The sequence below is a fragment of the Vulpes vulpes genome, chromosome 10, assembly GCF_048418805.1.
Source record: "Vulpes vulpes isolate BD-2025 chromosome 10, VulVul3, whole genome shotgun sequence".
NCBI classification, from domain to species: Eukaryota; Metazoa; Chordata; class Mammalia; order Carnivora; family Canidae; genus Vulpes; species Vulpes vulpes.
The window spans coordinates 100,859,941-100,883,942 of NC_132789.1; positions in this window are offsets into that span (position 1 = coordinate 100,859,941).

Genomic DNA, 24,002 nt, shown 5'->3' on the forward strand with positions numbered 1-24,002 from the left:
TGTTTTAATTTCCAATATCTTTGTGAAGACTAGAAATCAATTGCGGATTGAAGACCCTGGATTTATGCCCCCTGCTCCATCTCTTGGAAGACATAACTGACTGACTTCTGGACTTTCTCTTAAGAATCTGTTTGTGGCGAGGAGGGTGTTTGTGGGAGGGGCATTGCTGAACCCATTGTATTTAGCTTTACTATTTAAATTACTGGATTATTAGAATACCAGAGCCACGATCTTTACAGATCTATGTTCAGTTGTAGTTTAATATAGAATGAGGCACTTTAATCCCCCAGATATAAAGCGTTCACTGATAAATATTAAATAATCATTTAAATATGCCAGTCAGTGTTTCAGTCCCAAGAATGTAGCAGTGAACATGAAGTTCCTTCGTCCGTGGCTTGCATTCACCTCTCCATTCCCTTATTACATAAGGAATAAACGAAGGCTCTAGGGAACTCAATGGTTTTAGGTAGATAGTGAGGAACATTAAACAGGGTGATAGGAGGCAGAGCCTCCCTGGGGCGAGTAATCAGTAATTACGTGCCTGCGGTGGTCTTGGAAGATGGTATCTGGACAGGATCCACGTGACAAGGACAAGGGACATTTGAACATCTATAAGCAACTAGTAGAGAGGCCTCAGAGAAAAAGGAGTTTGGTGCGTTTGAGAACAGAAACAAGATGACGTGGCTAGAGGATGGGGATTATCAGCCTGGACGACAAAGTTGCAGGATGAGGTCAAGAGGTACAGTCTCCTGAGGGAGTCCACAGGAGAGGCGGCCTCGGCTCTAACTGAAGCACACATCAGGATGGACCCGACTTTCCAGCCTGGCTGCTAACTTTTTGATAACTCTCAGTTAAATGAACATGGGAGAGTGCAGCTAGGGACGCCCGGGTGGCTTAATCAGTCAAGCGTCTGCCTTTGGCTCAGGTCATGGTCCCAGAGTCCTGGGATTGAGCCCCCGCATCTGAGCAAGGAACCTGTTTCTCCCTCTGCCTGCTGCTCCCCATGCTTGTGCTTGCTCGCTTGATCTCTGATAAAATCTTAAAAAAAAAAAAAAAAAAAAGGACAGATGGTTCACAAAGATTTCAAGTATGTACTCAAGGATATTTTATTTTGTTGTTGTTTTGGTCAGTTCTTGTGGATTTTCTAAATAGGTGATCAAATCACCTGAGGAGAAAAAGACAATTGTATTTCTCTCTTTCCAATCTATAAGTTTCTTTTGTCTTTTGTCTTACTGTATTAGCTAGGACTTCCCGTATGATGTTGAAAAGTGGCTGTGAGAAGGGACATCCTGCTTTGTTCCTCGGCTTAATAAGAAATATTCAGTGTTTTCACTAGTCAGCATGATGTTAGCTGTGGATTTTCTGTAGACAGTTTTTATCATGTTGAGAAAGTCCCCTCATTCCAAGTTTACGGAGTTTTTAATTCATGAATGTTTTATATCTTCCTGTATTAATATTTTTTTCACCTGTTGATGTGAAGAATTACATTAATTGACATTGAAATATGACACCAGTCTTGTACACATGAGATAAATCTCACTTGCTTATGGTATGTAATTATTTTTATAGTTGGATTGGGTTTGCTAATATTTTGAAGATTTTTGCATCTATCTTAATGAGAAATACTGGTGTGTCATTTTCGTGTGGTCATAGAGTACATAAGATTCCCTTATCCTTTTAATGTTCATGGAATTCATAGTAATTCTGTTTATGTTCTTTCCTGGACAGTTTTCAAAGCATGCTACAAATGTAGCTCATTCATCACTTTATTTCCACTGATAACACAGTGCATATTATTAAAAAATAATGACCCAATGAAAAATAAGTAAAAACATAGATTTCCTCCCATATCTTAGCTATTGTATATAATGCTACAACAAACACAGGGATGCATATATTTTTCAAATTAATGTTCACATTTTTGTAATGTAAATACCCAGTAGTGAAATTACTGGATCATATGGCATCTATAGTTTTAATTTTTTGAGGAATCTCCAAATGGTTTTTGACAGTCATTATACCACATTACATTCCCACCAACATCACACAATTTCCTTTTCTCCACATCCTTACCAATACTTGTTATTTCTTGTCTTTTTGATATTAGCAATGCTGATTGGTGTGAGGTGATACCTTGCAGTGGTTTTGATTTGCATTTTACTGATGATTAGTGCTGCTGAGCATCTTTTCATGTGTCTGTTAGCCATCTGCATGTCTTCTTTGGAAAAATTTCTACTCAGATCCTCTGCCACTTTTTAAACAGATTGTGTGTGTGTGTGTGTGCACACGCATGCACGTGCATGTGCACACGCGTGTGCTGAGGTGTAGAAGTCATTTATATATTTTGGATATCATCCCTTCATCAGATATATCTAATATTTGCAAATATCTTCTCCCATTCAGAGGTTGCCTTTTTGTTTAGTTGATGGCTTCCTTTGCTGTGCAAGGGCTTTTTGCTTTGGTGTTGTCCTAGTAGTTTATTTTTGTCTGTGTTTCCTTTGCCTGAAGAGACATATCTATAAATATGTCTCTAAGGCTGATGTCCAAAAGAAAACATATGCAGTCCAAGTATCCACTGATAGATGAATGAATAAATATGTGGTATGTATATATAAGTGAATACACACACAATGTATTACTCAGCCATAAAAAAGAATGAAATCGTTCCATTTTGCGACAACATGGATAGATCCTGAGGGTATTATGCTAAGTAAAATAAGTCAGACAGAGAAAGACAAACACCATATGATTTCACTTAAATCTGGAATTTAAAAACCAAAGCAAATGAATGAACAGACTCAAATACACAGAACAAGCTAGTGGTTACCAGAAGGGAGGTGGTGTGTGGGGGAGGTTAAGAAGGGGTTTAAGAAGTACTAAATTCTGGTTAAAAAATAAATGTCACAGACATAAAAATTGCCATATAGGAAATATAGTCAATTATATTGTAATAATGTTGGATGGTGACAGGTGGTGACTACATGTATCATGGTAAGCACTGAGTAATGTATAGAACTGTCCAATCACTGTATTGTAAACCTGAAACGAACCTAACATTATATGTCAACAAACCTCAATTTATTTTTAAATGCTTAGACAATAAAAAAACAGATTTTCTAAAATCTGCAATAAAAAAATAAACATCTTACATCTCAAAGAAATGTTACTTTAGAGTATAATTTATTTTTAAATAGAAAACTCCCTGCTTATAGGATTTATTTTTCAGGATTGTAGTATAGACTAAAGTACACATATAAATGTGTTCATGAATTTTTAAATGGGAGTAATGGTTAAATATGGAGGCAGGAGGATCCTGAATTCTCTTCCCATCTTGAACATACTGAATCTACAGCTACATACAAAACAGTTTCCTCTGAAAGATTCCCAAAAACTAGCTGAGCAACTACTACACATCAACTCAATAAGAATAAAACTCACACTAAAATGGGTAGAAGAGTCTGAGACACCATCTTATCATAAACCCCACCCTTGGCATAACACCCATAATCAGGATGGGACCTACAACTTCTAGCTTCTCCCTGAGGAGCAAAGGGTTTAAAAAGCACATCTGGACATTCCCACTTTTAAGACCTGCCTCTATGAGACAAATCCCCAAATCATCTAGTTTTTAAAGTTAATAAGGCTTATGCCCACAAGAACCATAAAAAATACAGCAAACTGAGAAGCAATTCTTAAAGAGTTTGGTGGACTCATTGTGGCTCTATCCCGGGGCCCAATGCAGAGGCAGGCATATGAAATGTGCCCAATCTGTCTGTGAAAAATGCCTATTTGCTCAACCTAAAGCTTAAGCCTGAAGTGGGATGGGGTGGGATGGGGTGGGGTGGGATGGGGTGGGATGGTGTGAGGCAGACATTTATTCAACACACATCTAGGGGTTTACTGAAATAATCTCCAAAGACCAAAGGGGCTATAGGCATCACTTTTACACTCTCTAATCTCCAGGTTGGTGGTTTCTTCCAGAAAAGAGCTTATACACATGTGTGGAGCCCCATTTTTTGTGGCTACTACTGAGAAAACACCCTTTGCTCACGTGGATCTGGTGGCCAGAGGGGCTTATATTCACAGGCCTAATAGGACTATAACAAATGAAGAATTCTTAACAGTTTACCCTCTAGGCATAGTTGAGACGCAGCAGACTAAAACATCTAGTCTTTCTGTGAATGAGTCTTATACATTTATCTTCATAGCTGTGACCTGACAGGTAAGGCATTTAAAAACACATCTAGGAGCTGTTTGCAATTCTTTTCAGGGACTAGGGTCTGGGAACTGGTGGTAACCATCTTTGTGTTCTCCCTCTGTCCCATGATAGATCACTGGTGTCACTGAGAAGAGCTTGTAGAAGCATCTGGCTCTCTGGCTTTCGTAGTTGTCCCCCACAGGACACAATCTTTGATAATCTCACCCCAGTGGCCAGTGAGGCTTATGTTCATGGGTTTAAAAGGACAATAACAAGCAATCAGTTCTTAGTTGGCTATCACACCAAAGTCAGTGCAGAAACACAGAGAAACACCCATCTCCCATATTCCCCTGCTTATATACTTTAAAAGCTGCTGCCTAAAAAATAAAATATAAAATAAAATAAAATAAAATAAAATAAAATAAAATAAAATAAATAAAAATAAAATAAATAAAATAAAATAAAATAAAATAAAATAAAATAAAATAAAATAAATAAAAATAAAAGCTGCTGCCTGAGGGTCTAGCTTCAATCAGCCTGAATCTAGGTGCTGACTGAGATCCTCACTTCTGGGATACTGACAAATCTTGGCATACCTCAACTATTGGGAGCCACTAAGAATAAAGTAGGCCTCTTGGGCAATCATAAAAGATTTAAGAGACAGAAAAGAACTAGGATATAGTTGAACAATAAGATTTGTCTCCTTTATGAGGCCAGTCCTTCAAGACTGGGAAAGGTAGCTATTTTATCAAATGCACACAAACTAATACATAAAGTCAAGGAAAATGAAAATATAGAGGAACATATTCCAAATAAAAGAACAAGATAAGCCTAAGAAAAAGAACTTAATGAAATAGATAAGTAACTTACCTCATAAAAATACAAAATAACAGTCATAAAGATGATCACTGAGGTCAGGAGAACAAGACATGAATGAAGTGAGAATTTCAACAAAAAGATTAAAAATATAAGAAAGTACCAAATCGAAGTCATCGAGCTAGAGAATACAATAATCAACTTGAAAAATATAATAGAGGGTTCAATAGCAGACTAAATGAGAAGAATCAGTGAATTTGAAGATAGGGTAGTGAAATTCAACCAATGAGCTAAGAAAAAAAAAAAGAATGAAAGAGAGATAAAATAGTTTAAGGAAAAAAATAGTTTAAGGGACATATGAGACAACATCAAGCAGATTGGTGTTTACATTTTATGGTTCCTAGAAAGAGAAGAGAGAGGCACAGAGAAAAAGAAGGAAAAAATAATGGCTATGAAAGTCCCTAACTTGAGCAGGGAAATATACATCTAGATCTAGAAATCTCAGATATTTCCTTTAAGATGAATACAAAGACACCTACACCAAAACACAGTATGATTAACTTACTGAAAAAGACATAATCTTAAAAGTAGCAAGAGTAAACAACTTGTTACATACAAGGGAGATTGCACAAGACTATTAAATTTTTCAGCAGAAACTTTTCAGGTCAGAAGACAGGGGCATGATTTATTTATCATGCTGATTTAAAAAACAGAAAAGAAAAGAAAGAAAAGGAAAAAGAAAAAAGGAAAAGGAAATAAACTATCAACCAAGAACACTCTATCCACAAAGTTGTCCTTCAGAATATTACATAGGCAAGCAAAACCTAAAGGAGTTTACCACCACTAGGCCAGTCTTAAATGTTAAAAGAACCCTTCTAATCTGAAGCAAGTGTTCTATCTAGTAGGAGGAATACATATGAAAGTATAAATGTCACACTGGTCAAGGTAAATCTACAGTAAGGTTTAGGGTAATCTAATGCTGTAAAGATGATAGGTTAATCCCTTGCAGAGCTGGTATGAAGGTTAAAAGACAAAATTAGTAAAAGTATAGCTACAATAATTTGTTAAAAAACAAAATTAGTAAAAACACAACTACAGTAATTTCTTACTGGATATGCAAGATAAAAAATGATATTGTGACATCAAAAATAAATATTGAATGAGAGAATAAAAAGTCAAACTTCAGAACACATTTGAAATTAAGTTGTTACTAACTTAAAATTGATTGTTATGACTGTTATTTTAGGTAAGCCTCACGGTAACCACAAACTAAAAGCCCATACTACATTCACAAAAGATAAAGAGTGAGGAAACTACAGATCACAGAAAATCATCAAATTACAAAGAAAGAAATAAAAGGACCCTAAGAATTACAGAATAATTAACAAACAACAAATAGGAGGCAATTAAACTAAAAGTAATTCCATAACTATATTATTCTAAATTCTATAATCAAAAGACAGAGTGAAAAAAAAAAAGACAGAGTAGCTGAATGAATTAAAAATAAAACCAATATACATGTTGCCTACAAAAGACTTATTTCAGGTCTAAGAATAGACACAGAGTAAAACTGAAAGGATGCAAAAAAGATATGCCATGCAAATGAAAACCAAAAGAAAGCCAGATTTGTCATACTTCTATCAGACAAAATAGACTTTTAGAGAAAGACGGTAATAAAAGACAGAGTCCTTATATAACAATAAAGAGCTCAATCCAAGAGAATATAACATTTGTAAATGTTTATACAACCAACGTGGGAACACATAAATATATAAAACAAATATTAACAGACCTAAAGGGAGAAATAGGCAGCAATATAGTAACAATAGGAAATTTTAACACTTCACTTTATCAATGGATACATTACTCGGACAGAAAATCTATAGGAAACATCAGCCTTCAACAACATGTTAGACCAGATGGATTTAACAGATACATACAAAGCATTCCATCAAAAAAAAAAATATCTAGATATACATTTTTCTTAAGTGCACATAGAACATTGTCTGGGACAGATCATATTAGGCCACAAAACAAGTATTTAAGAAGACTGAATCGTATCAAGCACTTCTTTCAACCACAATGGTGTGAAACTAGAAATCAATTACAGAAACACTGGAAATTTTACAAATATGGGATTAAACAACATGTTACTGAACAACCAATGAGTCAAAGAACAAATCAAAGGATAAATCAAATAATATCGTGCAACAAATGAAAATGGAAATATATCAAAATTTATGGGAAGCAACAAATTTGTTCTAAGAGTTTCAGAGCCATAAATGACTTCATTAAGAAACAGGAAAGATATCAAATAATTTAACTTCACACCTCAAGGGACTAGGAAAAAAAAGACCAAAATTAGTAGAATAAAGGAAATAAAGATCAGAATAGAAATAAAAAGAAGCTAAAAAGACAATAGGATAATAAAATTAAAGGTTGGTCTTATGGAAAGATAGACAAGATAGACAAGTCTTTAGCTAAACTCACCAAAGAAAAAAGAGTGGAATCAAAATAAAAAAAAAAAAAATAGAAGAAACCTTACAATTGATACACAGAAATAAAAAGGATCATGAGAGACTATAATAAAAATATGTACCCACAAAATGGACAACCTAAAGGAAATGGCTCTAGAAACATATAACCTATCAATATTAAACCACAAAGAACAGAAAGTCTGAACAGAAAAATTAGTAGTAAGAAAATAAAATCAGTAATCAAAAATTTTCCAACAAACAAAGTCCAGGTCCAGCTGGTTTCACTTGTGAAGTCTACCCAGTATTTAGATACCAAACCTTTTAAAACTTTTCCAAAAGATGGAATAGAAAGAAGCACTTCCAAACTAATTTTATGAGGCCAGTATTACCCCTACAGCAAAACCAAACCAGGACACTACAAGGAAATTAAAGGTTGATATCCTTGATTAATACAAAGATCTGTAACCAAATATTAATAATCTAAATTCAATGATATATTAAAAGGACCATATGCCATGACCGAGTGAGGTTTATTTCAGGGTTGTAAGAATGCTTCAACACCCACAAAATCAATAATCTATTACATTAACAAAATGAAATATAAAAATTATATAATCATCTCAGTGGATAGAGGGAAAGCATTTGATAAAATCCAATATCCTGATAAAACACTCACAATAGTAAAAATACTCATAAAAACACTCATAATAAAAATACTCAACAAAACGCATATAGGGGAAACATATCTCAACATAATAAAGGCCACAGTAAAGCTGAGAGGTGAGGCATCTGAGTGCATCATTTGCTTAAGCGTCTGCCTTCTGCTCAGATCATGATCCCAGGGCCCTGAGATGAGCCCCACATTGGGCTCCCTGCTCAGTGGGGAGGCTGCTTCTCCCTGTGTTTCTGCCCCTCCTCCCATGCTCATGTCCTCTCTCTCTCTCTCAATCTCTCTCTCTCAAATAAAATTAAAAAAAAAAAAAAAGGCTGAGGGCTAACATCATGTTCAACAGGGAAAATTTGAAAGCTGTTTCTGTAAGATCAGGAAAAAGATAAGGATGTCCAATCTTACCATTTTTATTCAACACAGTATTGGAATTTTTAGCCAGAGTATATTAGACAAGGGGAAAATAAAAAGTAAAAGGCATCCAAATAAGAAAGAAGTACAACTATCTCTATTCACAGAGGACATGATATTAAATCGAGAAAACTCTAAACACCCCACAAAAGCTACTAGAACTAATCAACAAATTCAGTAAAGTTGTACATTATGCAAAATTTTGTTGTGTTTCTATATACTAAAGATAAACTATCAGGAAGATAGTTTAATAACCCCATTTATAATTGCATCAAAAAAGAACACCCAGGAATATATTTAACCAAGTAGGTAAAAAAAAAAGTATAGTAAATATTATAAGAAATGGATGAAAGTAGTTGAAGACACAAATATGTAAAAATATTCTTTGTTAACAAGACAGGAAACAACAAATGTTGGAGAGGATGTGGAGAAAGGGGAACCCTCTTGCACTGTTGATGGGAACGTGACCTGGTGCAGCCACTCTGGGAAACTGTGTGGAGGTTCCTCAAGAAGTTACAAATGGAGCTACCCTAGGACTCACCAGTTGCATTACGAGGTATTTACCCAAAGATATGAGTGTAGTCATCCAAAGGGGCACCTGCACCTCAATGTTCAGAGCAGCAATGTCCACAATAGCCACACTGTGGGATGAGTCTTGGTGTCCTTGGACAGACAATGGATAAAGAAGATGTGGTCTGTATACACAATGGAATTTTACTCAGCCACCGGGAAGGACGAAAACCCACCATTTACAATAACATGATGGAACTGGAGGGTATTATGCTAGTAAAATAAATCAATTAGAGAAAAATGCTTATCCTATAGTTTCACTCATATGCGGATTATAAGAAACAGTGCAGAGAATGTTAGGATAAGGGAAGAAAACTGAATGGGAAGTCATCAAAAAGGGAGAAAAAACATGAGACTCTTAACTATAGGAAACAAACTGAGGGTCGCTGGAGGGGAGGTTGGTGGGGGACTAGGCAATGGGGTTGACAGGCATTAAGGAGGGCATGTGACATGATGAGCACTGGGTGTTATATGCAACTGATGAATTGCTGAACACTACATCAGAAACTAAATATGTACTATATGTCGGCTAATTGAATTAAAAAAAGATATTCTTTGATCATGGATTAGAATAATTAACTTTGTTAAAATGTTCAAACTATCTAAAGCAATCCGTAGATTCAATGCAATCCCTATCAAATTTTAATGACATTGTACACAGAAATAGAAAGAAAAAAAGAATCCTAACGTGTATGGGACCACAAAAGAACCCTGAATAGACAAAGCAATCTTGAGAAAGAAAATCAAAGCAGAAGATATCACAATCCCAGATTTCAAACTGTGCTACAGAGTTATAGAAATCAAAGCAGTATGATAGGGCCATAAACATAAACCCACAGATCAGTGGAACAAAAGAGAGAACACAGAAATAAACCCACACGTATGGCCAATTAATTTACAATAAAGGAGCCAAGAATATATAATGGAAAAAGAACAGCCTCCTCAATGGCACTGGGGAAACCGTACAGCACATGCAGAGGAATGAAACTGGACCATTATCTTACACCAGATACAAAAATCAACTCAAAATGAATTAAAGACGTGAAACTGTAAGACAACTAGAAGAAAGCACAGCGATAAGCTTCTCAACATGCATGTTGGTGATGAATTTTTGGATTTAACACCAAAAATAAAGGTAAGAAATACAAAAGTGATTAAGCATAACTACATTAACACCAAAAATCTTCTGCACAGCAAAGGAAACCTCAATAAAATGAAAAGGCAACCAATGGAATGGGAGAAAATATTTATAAATTATATATCTAATATGGGTTTATTACTCAAAGTATATGAAGAACTTGTATAACTCAACAACAACAAAAACAAAATAAAACAAACAAACAAAAAAATGAACAGAGAATCTGAATAGACATTTTACTGAAGAAGATACATGGATGGCTAATGAGTACACGAAGTGGTGCTGAACATCACTAATCATCAGGGAAATACAAATCAAAATCACAGTGAGATATGACTTAACCCCTGTTAGAACGGCTATTATCAAAAATAAATAATAAGTGTTGGACACCATGTGGAGAAAAGGAAACCTTTGTGTTCTGTTGATGGCAATGTAAATTGGCGCAACCACTATAGCGAATATTACAGAGGTTCTAAAAAAAAATAAAAAATAGAAATGCCATATGGTCCAGCAAGTCCACATCTAGGTATTTATCCAAAGAAAATGAAACACTAATTCAAACAGGTATCTGCCTCCCTAGGTTCATCGCAGCAGTATTTGCAATGGCCAAGATGCAGAAGCAGCCTAGTGTCTGCTGATGGAGAAATGGATAAAGAAAATGTGATACGTGCACACAGAGTAGTGCCATTCAGCCCATTAGAAACCCGAATCCTGGGGCGCCTGGGTGCTCAGCGCCTAAGGGTCTGCCTTTGGCTCAGGGCGTGATCCCACGGGGGCCTGCTTCTCCCTCTACCTCGCTCTGTGTCTAATGAAGAAATAAATAAAATCTTAAAAAACAAACAATAAAAGGGATCTTGCCTTTTCCAACAAAATGGATGATCCTTAAGGGCATTGTACAAAGTGAAGTCAGACAAAGAGAAGCACCACATCTCACTTTTATGTGGAATCTAAAACAAAACAAAACAAACAAACAAAAAAAGGAAACACAAAAACACAACAAACTCGGGGATACAAAGAACAGATTGATGGTTACCAGAGGTGGGAGTGCAAGGTGGATGAAATGGGCAAGCTGGCCGAAAGGTACAAAATTCCAGTTATGAATAAGTGCTGATGACCTAAAGTGCAGGATGTTGCCTATAGTTAGTAATATGATATTATATAGTTGAAAGTTGCTAAGAAAATGGATCTTAAATGTTCTCTTCACAAAATAAAATAAATAAAATAAAATAATAAAATAAAACAAGACAAAACAAAACAAAATAAAAATAATAAAACAAGATACAAAATAAAATAAATAATAAAATAAATAAAATAAAATAAAATAAAATAAAATAAAATAAAATAATAAAATTGTAACTGTGTGGTGATAGACATTAACCAGGATGACTTTGGTAATCATTTCCCAATATATACATATATATGTTATATTTTATATAATAAAATATTTTATATTTTATATATTTTATATTTTATATAATTTTATATATTTTATATAATATATATTATAATATTTTTACATAATAAATATTTTATATAATATTTTATATAATATATATTATATGTTTTATATAATATATATATTTTATATAATACATATAATATATTTTATTTTATATAATATATATTATATATATTTACATAATATATAGATTATTATATATTATATCTATTATATTACAACATATACATATACAGAAGCATTATGCTGTACACCTAAAACATGTTATATGTCAATTGCATCTCAATAAATATAATAATACTAAAATTATATTAAAAGTTGTTATTAGGATTTTAGCTCTTACTTTTCAAAGGGAATTACATCATGAAGAGCTATTGCCCATGAAATGTGCCTCGATGTGCTTATGTGCAAAAGAACACTTGTCTAGGGACGCCTTCGGGGCTCAGCGGTGGAGCATCTGCCTTGGGCTCAAGGCTGACCCTGAGTCCTGGGATCGAGTCTCGCAGAGGGTTCCCCGCAGGGATCCTGCTTCTCCCTCTGCCTGTGTCTCTGCCTCTCTGTATGTCCCTCATGAATACATAAAAATTAAAAAAAAAAAAAGGAAGAGAGAAGAAAATTTGTCTAAAAAGCCTGCCTTTCTCTAACCCTGTCTATGGTTTATTGCACTAAGTAGTTTCAAAAAATGTGAGAATGTGGAGGTTAGCACTTCCATTTTATCTAGAGTGAGGTGAGAATTAAGTATGAAAGTGTAAAAATAGAACTTCTTTTTCTCTTGTTCTGAAATTTTAGCAAGCAATCTTGTTTGGGTTGATTAACTATTCCATTATTTGTTCCTGGAAAGTTTTATGTTAACCTGCATTCAGAACTGTAGAAACTAGAATTCTCGACGGACTTGATATCACTCCAGATAATTATCCTGTACTGTCTGAAAAATATTTCTGTTTTTCCTGTGCCAATTTGATTTGTGCTGATTCCGTAACTTAAGATTTATTTTTAAAATTGTTTCTAGAATGCCAATGACTATATTCTTATGTTCTGTGACTTTATTTTACAGAGTATATAAAAAGGCATTATATGGGGGAAATTAAGTTTTGTGTTTTTTTTTTTTTTTCTCATTCCATGGAGCTCTGCTGCTATAGAATCACCAGTTTACATTAAGCAGAGTATTTCTTAGGAACAAATAGCATATACTGAAAGCTGCACGGGGAAACAAAATACCTTTATAGAGAAGGAAAGAAGAAAATTAGGTAATTACAGATGCCTGCAATTAGAAAATTACTGTTTGAAAATCTATCTTAGGGATAATAAAACTATTCTCAGGAATGCCTGGTTAGATGATTTATAGTTCATTATTTTCTTTTGATCTTCAAATTGTATTTCAATTTAGTGGTAATATACTTAAGTCTACGTGATTTTATTAGAAATGTACAATTGCATTGTCAAATTAGAAATTTAACATCTTTGTTTTAAATGTGTAGCCTTGATGACTCTAAAAGATTTTTCTTCATAATTATTGCACAAATAATTCATACAGGCTACAAGTATAGTATAATGGCTTTGTGGAAATCATAATACCTAGGAATAACTTTCCTGCAGCATCACCAAATTAAATTTCCAATAGGTCATATTGATATATGACCAGAATCCATTTAAAATAAGAAATCTGGGGATCCCTGGGTGGCGCAGTGGTTTGGCGCCTGCCTTTGGCCCGGGGCGCGATCCTGGAGACCCGGGATCGAATCCCACGTCGGGCTCCCGGTGCATGGAGCCTGCTTCTCCCTCTGCCTATGTCTCTGCTTCTCTCTCTCTCACTGTGTGCCTATCATAAATAAATAAAATTAAAAAAAAATTTAAAAAATAAAATAAAATAAAATAAAATAAAATAAGAAATCTGTTAACATTATATAACTTGCTGTGTCTAGAACACTTCCAACACCAGCAATTATGCACACATGCTTAATTCTCTGATTCAAGCAATATTTGTTAAAAAACACCTATTTTCATCATAGTTAATGGTCATAGAACTTTATAAGTAACTACTATCAAGAAATTTCTAATATTTAAATTTCTTTGCATGGACAGTAACTACTGGAGAGAAAGACACATTCACCTTACTGTCTTTTGTGTGTGTGTATGATTCGTATTTTTTTGAATTTATTTAAATTCAGTTTGCCAACATACAGTATAACACCCGGTGCTCATCTCATCCTTGTAGGAAACTTCCTATGTCACTAACCTCTCCAGTATTGGAACTTTGGAGCTGAAACATGCTACATTGCAGGAATATTCTGGGGGATACTGTTAGAAAGTCAAACTATACTGCAACAGGGGAGACCTATGCTGCTGTCCCCTGTGTAACATTTGTTTTTACATTTACTTTCCTAGGATCCCTCCCTCTAGGGGCAGAGAAGCAGACGGAAAGTGTTGCAAGAAATCATGCTGTTGTATGACCATTGTCACAGCTAGTAGAGAATCTGCACTTTCCTAGGAGCCCCCACATGGAGCACCCTTGGTCTGGACTCCCCAGCAGAGGCCAGTAGACTCTTTAGAAACATGAAAACTGTGGGAATATGCACATTTCTCCCTCACGAGCATTCAGTCTCCAACAAGGGATATCGCTGAACTGATCCTGCAGGGTTGTCCTTCTCCTCGTAGTTGTGATAAGGGGACTGGTCCACTAACAGAAAGGTGGGAGAAGAGAGAGGGCACCGCGCCACCTCCAATTCACAACCATTCCCTATCCAATCAAACCAAACTTGGTGGTGTGGTAATCAGGAGGAGAACTTCTTTAAAATTCACCTAGAAATCCATAAAAATGAACAAAGGGAGTATAAAAAAAAATTGAAACCAGGGAGTCAAATAATTTAAGAAATTTAAAGGAGTATGAGACCAAATGGTCTAGAACGATCTTTGATATGCAAAATATACTGAAGTTCTGTGACTTATACAGCTCCAAACTAGGCCTTCTCATACTAAAAATAAACACACAGAAAAACTGGTATCCTCCTCTCTGAGTCAGTCAAGATCCTGGCTGAAAAGAGAATCCAACAAAAGCCATTCAGGAGAATTAATAAAATCAGTACAACGGGCACTGATAGCACTATTGACATGGAGAAGCCTTTAGCATCTTCAGGCTTAAAGGGCCACGGGAAGAACTTAGAGCCTCTGGAAATAATAGCTTCTCTGTAATTCATACATGTGTCAGAAACGATAATGAATTCCTGGAATTTTTCTTGGAGTTTAAAGCAGAGACTGCTAAGGAAATGTGGCGATATTGGCAGATGGCTTCTGTCTAATTTAAATCTTGCTTCTATTATGATAGGAAGGCTGCATTGTGTGTTCTATAAAATCATGTTCAAAGGGTTTTTTTTTTTTGGCATGAAAACAAAGACTTAAAAAATGATGTGTGGTTAGAGAAATAAAAGATTGTGATGCTTTCAGAACCCAGAAAGTAAGTAAATAGAATGAGTAGAGAGGCATGGAGGAGGGTCATCTGCTCTGTACCATAAAACAAGAGCAGGAATATAACTTACAGAAATAAACATAAATATAGAGGATTCTAAAATGCCAAATACATTCAGGAACAGTTAGCAGTTGGAGTCTTCCATGTGCTTACTAAGAACTGCTGATCCAGAGGACAATTGTCTAATTTATCAAATTAATTTTAGCTTGGACCATTTCTGGTATATCTTGATTATCAAATGAACAGGAAAACTCTAAGTGCAGTAAAAATAATTTATATGTGCATATTAACTCTCCTAGAGACCACAAAGCATTCCTTGGCAAATGTTTAGGTGACTGCAAGGGGGGGAAATGAACCATGAACCTTAACACTATCTGACATTAAATGCAGAATGTGTTAATTTATCAAAAGTTCCTGTGGTGTTTTTTTTTTTTTTTTAATTTCTTTAGAAGTGTTTGCTGAAGCTCTTAGTAAATTAGCTAATCTCTAAATGATTATAGCAGAACTTTAGCCGCATGAATACATCTTTTCCTGACTCTGGTCTTACATTCTGAGCAAATATTTCCCCTTGCTGCATTCTAATTGCATCTCCCCCTCCCCCTTCCATTAGATAATTAGATTTAACTATAGAACTGAAGATTTTCTTCCTGTTAGCCAATAAACTTACTAAATACTCTACATTCAGAAAATAAGTTGGCACAACTGACCATCACAAAGGACACATAAAAGTCAAATGTATTAACGGTTCATCCGGTACAGCTTTGCGTGTTCTTCCCTCTTTGAGACCAGGGAGTTCTAAACTTCTCTAACAACCAGGGTGGCTCTGAGCTACCCGAAAACAAAATCTGGAAAGCTGAGCATATGGCCTAGCATAGGAAATTCATTTTCACTTTCTATGCTCTCTTACATCACTTTTAGGGCCAAATTTTGCTCTGGGATACTCAGCTTTTATGGAATTTAAAGGCTGTTGCCTGCTGTGAGGTAAATGTGACTGTAATTTTTAGAAAGTTTTATTTCTTAATCATCAAATAGCTTGAAGAACTCAAGAATGATCTGCGAGATAGACTAAAATGGTGATATAGATTCTGGGGACACGTTTTCCATTTTTCAGGCTTTGACTCATTTTGGCTTGTATTTGCAAGATTGGAAGCAAGTGATTATCTGGACGAGTGCAAGCTTTCAAAACTTGTTTGAAATTTCCAGAAAAGGGCATCCAGTTGTTTTTTTTTTTTTTTCTTTTTTCTAAGAAATATAACTACCTAATTATGTACCTGTCGTGTGTAGAAATGACCAAATACTTAACTGGTACTTCAGTGATAAATTTCAATAGAATTTCTTAAACTCCCAGATGCTACAGGTTCCGTGCGTGGGGAGGGGAACAGCAAATAGGCAAGGTGGGAGTCTGAATGCTCTATCAGGCTTTAAAGCGCTGTGATAAATGAATCCATTAACATATAATGTTCCTATTTACTCTGGAATTACCTTGAGACTGAATTTTAGACCAAAGCTATCCTCAGTAACCCTCCAAAGAACAGCTCGTCAAGTAATGTTGCTCACCATAAAATTACTAGAAATATTAAAAAGATGTGAATCTATTAAGGATTTTTCTGTTTTTTTATTGTTGTTGTTGTTTTGTTTTGTTTTACAAATTTTCTAGAGATGCACTCAATCATTAATGCTCAACATGCAAGTGCTATCCTTCAAATCTGAGAAATCTGTTTTTTTTGGGTTTTTTTTTGTTTTTTTGTTTTTTGTTTTTTTGTTTTTGTTTTTTGGTTTTTTGTTTTTGGTTTTGGTTTTTTGATACAAGTAAAACTTTAACTTACTACAGATTTCCTCCCAGATGGACCAACTGTTGATATACAAAGTTGATTGAGACACTGATTTCATTAGAATTTTTGGTGACCTATCAATAGTAAGTTAGTGAAGTCAAGGACCAAGATAGAAAAATCTCACTTTTCTAGTATTATACTTGAGCCACTCTTTCCTTCAGTTACCTCAGTGTACAAGGTCAAGGTAATAATGGCACCCACTTCAAGGGTTGTTATAAGTTTTAAATGAAGGAATTATGTAAAGTGCTTACAACAAAGCCTGGTAAAAGCCTGATTTTATTTCATAAATCACACAAGTTTTAATAAATATGTATTAGCCTTTTTACAACCCTTCCACTGATTTATGTTTACTTGTGTGTACATCCAGGCAAAGTCCAGCATGAGTGTTCTTTGGTCTATGACTCTATTAAAGGAACTTGTGAAATGTTTTTGCAAATAACTAGTGGAAACACGGAGACTGAGGCAGGGGTGGCCCCACAAGACCATAGCAAACCTCCATTGAAGCTGTAAATAGAAACTGGAGTTGTATCTTCCAGTCCAGTGCTCAGACTAATAGGAAAGACTTGCCTCCCCTTATATAGGAGCATTCCAGTTTCCCTTAAAGCAAATATATTCTTTGCGAGGTTTAGAATTGCCTAGAATTATTCACATGGGGAATCTTAGCAAAGATGTGATAAAGTTTCCATCTACATAGCTTCATTTTAAGGGCCTGAAGCTTTGTACCTCTTCAGAAATAGACTGCCAAGGACAATTTTTCTTCTGGTGTCCTTTGCAAAAAAAAAAGTATCCTGCCTTCTATTTTTGTTACTCTCAAAAACTAAAACAAAATCAGTTTCTCTCTTGGAGGATGCAACTGGAGAAGTTGCTTTGAGGATGCTTTGCTAATAGAAAAGAAGTTGGCCAGAATATGTAAAGGGTGTTAAGCAATAATGTCAAACTTTCCCTGAGCCATGTGCCATGTGGGAAACAGTGATGGTAGAGAAATCCCCTCACTCTTTTGTGTTCCCCAGACAGCTTAACTACTAAGAACGACCTTTTCCCATACAGATTAGGTAAGATTCATGGATACCCCTCTTGATTACCTACGACAAGGCCAGAAACAAACCCTCCTGATTCTCCTTCTTTGTAACCATTGACCAATCTGGACAAAATACTTGCAAATATACTCTGTTTCCCACAAGCCCCTGAACTTCGGCTCACCCTCAACCAAAGCCATCATCATATGATATGGAATTACCCTTTTTTAACAGACCTTCCCCACAAAAGAACATTTCCTGCTCAAATGTCAGGTCACCACCCTGTTGACTCACATACCTCCTGGATTCTTTTTAGTCTTATTTACTCTTATCAGTAAAAGAAAATTTCCTCCTGTCTGACCTTTGTGAAATTTGTAGATCTTCTTGTCAGAACATTCTCCCTATTGCAATAGCCCCCTCCACTTACTGCAGTAATCCTTTTAAATGAAGTGTCTCCTTTCCTAAGGACATATGTCTTGTTTGTTCTTGGGCACATGTGAAAACGTGGAGATTAAAGTTATGTTCTGTTTTCCCCGTAACTAAGACATGAAAGTGGAACTCATCCAGTCTCAGTTTTCATAATGCATTGAAAACTATAGAATATGTATTAATGTCACATTAATATGCAGAGAGCAGGAGACCAGATTTGTAACCCCCAGGCATCAATCTCCAGCTAATAAAGATTGCAAAGGCCAAGGAAGGGAAAAGTGAAGAATGATAGATTTTTGGGGATATGGGGTGGAAATTTTCAGTATTCTGTGTCTCCCTTCCTTCCATTTCACCTACTTCATCCCCCAAATACATCACAGAACAGCTGTTTAGGAGTAGGACTTAAACAGGAATATTAGCTCATATGGGCTTGTGACTCCTTCAGTATGGACATATTTCGGAATCCCATCTGAGTAACATAAAGGGTAAGAAATCAGATTGCAAGCTACTTTTACACTTAAATTAAAGCAGTGTCACTGGGAAGGTGGCATTCCCAAAGTTTGTTAAAGCAGAAGATTGAGTTGTGTTTCCCATAAATCAGAGGTGGGCCTGATGAAGAGATGGCAGGAGTTGCCTCAGAACCTGTTCAAGAGACATGGTGGTCTCTTAACAAAGAGAAGTGAGGGTTATCTCCCGGTATCTGGAAATAGAGCAAAGAGAAAGTTTTGGTCCAGAGAATAATACATCACTCCATTAGAGAAATTGCTCTGACATGTCTCAGAAATTAGAGCCTCCAGAGAATTCACAAAGGTGCACTCGAGAGACTACTTAAATACTTAAATACCTGGGTTAGAGAATGTGCCATTAACTGAAAATAGTATCAGTAAAGGCTCCACAGTTCCTTCTACATCTTTATGCTTTCTATGTAACGTATCTGAAGAGTGAGCCAGATAGGTAACGGAAGTAAAGAAAAATTGTCAGATATTGCAACTTTGTGGATGTCCTGGCAGCTTATCTATTTACGTTATTCCCACTTTTTGTTCATCTTTGATTAGGCTAATTTGCAAATCCATTGAGGTAAAAGTTAACATTTAGAAAACTGAAAGCAATGCAAATTATTTTTGTCCAAAAAAATACATGTTGTATCTGGTAGGATGTTATTGATATTAGCACCAATCATTTTGCCAGTTTTCCACTATATTATAAAATACAACATTTCTACAAGAAATTATTTCCATGATTGTAGACATTTCAATATAAAACATCTCTGGATTTTCAATAATCTTGGGTCATTTTTCTTAATTTCAATTATTGATATTTGAATCCGACATGACAGATAAATAAAAATTTGAAGATAACTTACATTGTAGATCATAGAGACAGATGCAGAATAATCTCACTCCATATACCCTTTGTTCTTTAAATAGAATATTTACCTTTGTGCAGGTTACCATCTACTTAAGAAGAAATGTGACAATCATTATTCTTGCTAAGTGAATCTACTGTGTATACGTGTGAAAGGTGAAAACAAGCGCTCCAAAGGGGAACTCAACATGTATTATTCTCTGGTGTGCCTGGGTGCTGCAGTAGGTTAAGCGGTAGCTCTTGGTTTCAGCTCAGGTTGCAATCACAGGGCCCTGGAATCAAACCCGGAGACTGACTTGACGCTCAGCAAGGAGTCTGCTGCAGGATCCTCTCTTTCCCTCTGCCCCTCCCCCAGCTCACTTGTGCCCTCTATAATAAATAAATAAATCTTTAAAAAAGTACTTATTATTCTCTAACAAGTACTGCCTTGAGTGAAACTTCGGCATATACATTCATTAATAACCAATAACTAAGAATTCAAACCCTAGTCTCTTGTAAGAATTGACTCAGGTACCATTTGATTACAAATTCATGGAGAGAAAATTATAAAATAGCAGGCATGACCAAGGCAATTGAAAATTCAATTTGTACATTGAACTGCGTTCCAACAAGACTTGTACTTTCTAACATATATTAAAGCTTTCTTCCTTAGATTCCCAGATAATCTTTGTCTGCTTAATGTTTCAATGCCCCAAATTTAATTTGTGCACGTCCTATACATAGAGAAAGAACACACTCTAGAGAGGGGCTTCCCATAAGCCTTTCATGGAAGAATTAATCTTACTCCCATATTCATGTGGGATAATATTTAGTATAAGAACAAAAAAAATCTTAAAAATCTAAGTGAAGAATTTACTAGGGAGCTTTTTTTAAAAAAAATTCGAACATCTAGTAGAATAGATGTGCTATGAAATCTAAAATTAGAGTATATTACATGTATCTGGTAGTGTAGACTACTGAAGAGAAATTGTAGGAGAAACTCACATTTTTGCTCACAAATACAAAAAAAAAAGTTCAAATGTAAGGTAATGATCACAGAAAAATGCAATTTATAACATAAAAATTGATATACTATACAGACTGATATCCTAGATAACTTTAAACAAAAAAGAGCAAAAAATAAAGTATTTGACAGTATTTTACCACTGTAGACAAAAGATTTAAAAGAGAGCAAAAAAGTAAATACATAAGTTCACAAAAAAGTAAATATACAAATACACAAACTTTCTCTTTAGTGATAATTTGATTAATTTGTTCCCTCAACACGTATTTGTTGAAGTACTTAAGGGCACCAGGGAACCAGCAATGAACAAAATAGAATAAAAATACCATTGAGTTTACATTATGTCGGGGAAAGATAGTCAATAGATAAATACAACTACATATAAATATAAATATATTTCACATATAAATGCATATAACAGATAGTGTTATGTAAGGTGGACAAAGCTTCTGATGGGAGATAAATTGAGCTCTATGTTAGAAGACTTGCTGTTTGAAATCATAAGGACACTTCATGGAGAAGAGTTTTTTTAAGATATTTAAAGGTTGTAAGACCTGTAGATGTCTAAGGAAACACATTGCGGATAGGAGTGCTGTTAGGGCCGAGTGTTGGGACGCAGGAGTCAGTCTGCCAGAAGAACCCGAGATAGAATAAGGGTGGAATGGAAGGAGCTGGAAAGTTAAGAAGTGTTGGGCTGGAGAAGTAGGGAGGAACCCAGTTATTTAAATCCATATCTGTTATTATATAACCCCAAGCTGAATACTCATACTAGACAGCACCTAACAAAGTTAGCGTCTTACACAGTTACTTCAGGGAAAGACTCCTTAGACTTGTGGAAAATTGAAGCCAGACATAGTAGAATTCTGACAAAGTGCTTTATTGTAGCATAACGTATTAGAACATAAACAACAACCCTGGGTAGAAAATATGTCATTATTTTACTACGTATTCTGTGCGTAAGTCAACTCCAGTCATTTGGAACAAAAAGCCACAACTAGAGAAGAAAAGCAAGGAAAGAAAATTGAAGCTAGAGATTTCCCTTTCTGTAGGCGTAGATGCTGAGTTTAGCTACAGCTCTGATGGACAGTTGTCTGGAAACGAGGACTCTGAAGTGGGATATGGTCAGCCCTCATTTGAGCCACCCAGGGAGCGTGGGGGAGTCACTTTCTAACTGGTTCCGGGGGAACAGAGTTCCTGTAAATCAATCATGTACTTGTAAGGGTTTGTCCTCTTTGCTTGTCATTCTCTGCTGTCATCCCTGCTCCCTGGATCACGTTTCAAATCAACCTCTTATGCCCAAGTCCTTGTGCTCCGCTTCCGGAGGAACACACTAAAGTACTGATTCAAGTTAAAAATGCCAGATTTCAGTTGAACAGAGGCAGCATTAGAACACACTAAACCAAAAACAAAAGACAAAAGTGTATTACCCTAATGCGTATAGAGGTCAAAATAGGCAGGAATCATAGTTTTCTCTAGCTCTGATATGAAAAAAAAAAAAAAAAACCTAAAAGATTATAGAAGTTTAAGAGACAAAGACATCCTCAAACTTTGTTTTTGAGATGCTCCCTTACTATTTGTTCCACTCATAGCTAAAGCGCATTTGGATAATTTGACTAGATAATAAAACTCTGTTCCCTTTCGTCTATAAATGCTTTCTTGTACTCATAATGAATTTGAGAAGCAAAACAATTAACAAAATTATCGGCCACATATTTTTAAAAAGGGCGGCTCGATATCAATATTCCACAATATCCTGTCAATTTTAATCATAATTTTCAGATGAACCCTTCTCAGCTACTCTACATAATGGGTTGACCTATATAGAGCTTAGTGTGTTCATTGAACTATTATCAATACAATCCTTCTCCAAACCTTTATTAAAAATAAATGAAGTCAGATCAATGGTAATTCAATGGTAATTCCTGTCTTTAATACAGCTGAACCAAGCTGCGTACCAGTCTTTCATTGTGATGGAAGACAAATCTGTGGCTTCAATCAATTCTTTCTCTAAGTTTTTTATCAAGTCTAAATTTCTTCCTACAAAATATTTTAACTTGCCTATTACTGTAGCAATTCCCTATGAATAGATCTTTACAAAAATAGGCTTTCAATTCAGATTATTTAATAATTTTTACCTTTATGGCAAGTACAGCACCAGCCAGGTGGTATCCATAGATACTCTTTCAATATTCTTTCAATTAATTCTAAAATAGCTAGAATTCAGGCCCCCCAAAAAAGAGTAACTGCAGATTTAAATTATCCAATTCCTGCAAAATGCACTTAAAGCAATGGTTTCTGGAAGAATTTGTCTGGAGACTAGGCTAATAAGTCTCCTTCTACCCTCCTCTTATGTAAGTTCTATACAACATAGATCAAACTACCGGAAAGACCAAAGTCATTCTGAATTTAGTTCCCTAGAAAAGTACATTCAGAGTTTCTGGCCTTTTCTGTAAGGACCTTAGAAGCCACCACTCCATACTGACAACAGGTAAAAAAAACTGAACAGACTGAAAAATCAGCAAGATTTGGATCCTTAAGGGAATGGAGCCCACCGGGCAAAACACTGCCCCTGAGACCGGGGAAGCCAACACAGGGAGTTGTGTCTCCCCAGAGCAGAATCAGGAAGCTGCCAGGGGAACCAGTTCCAGAGTAAGAAAGTCTGAACGGTAATTGATAAATTACTGGAAACAACTCAGAGTTAAAGACTCCAGGAGGATCCAATTACGGGTAGGAGGGCGGCAAAATATTTACCTGCAGGATTTCAACATTTCCACAAAAAAAAAAAATATTGCAGAAAAAATCCTCTCCAGTTTCCAGCCATAGCAGGGGGAAAAGGAACCATTTGGAAATACTTCTCAGCGCTCTGTTCTTCCTAGAAAGGTCTACCCTCAAGTGAAACTAAGTAATCAGAGTCTTACCAGCTGGGGCTATTAGCAGCCAACTCATCAGGAGAAAAGAACTATCGGAGGACAGTCAGCTCTAGCCTTCCTCATGGAAGAAGGGAAATACTCTAGACAGTCCAATCTAGCCATCCTGTCCTACCTAAGGGGGAGGGCGAGGGAAACTTAGAGACACTTATCCCGTTCATAATCCAGAAGCAGAGCTCACTGATAGACTGAGACCCAATCCTAGGCCTAGAGGATGCTTCCCCTCCCCCC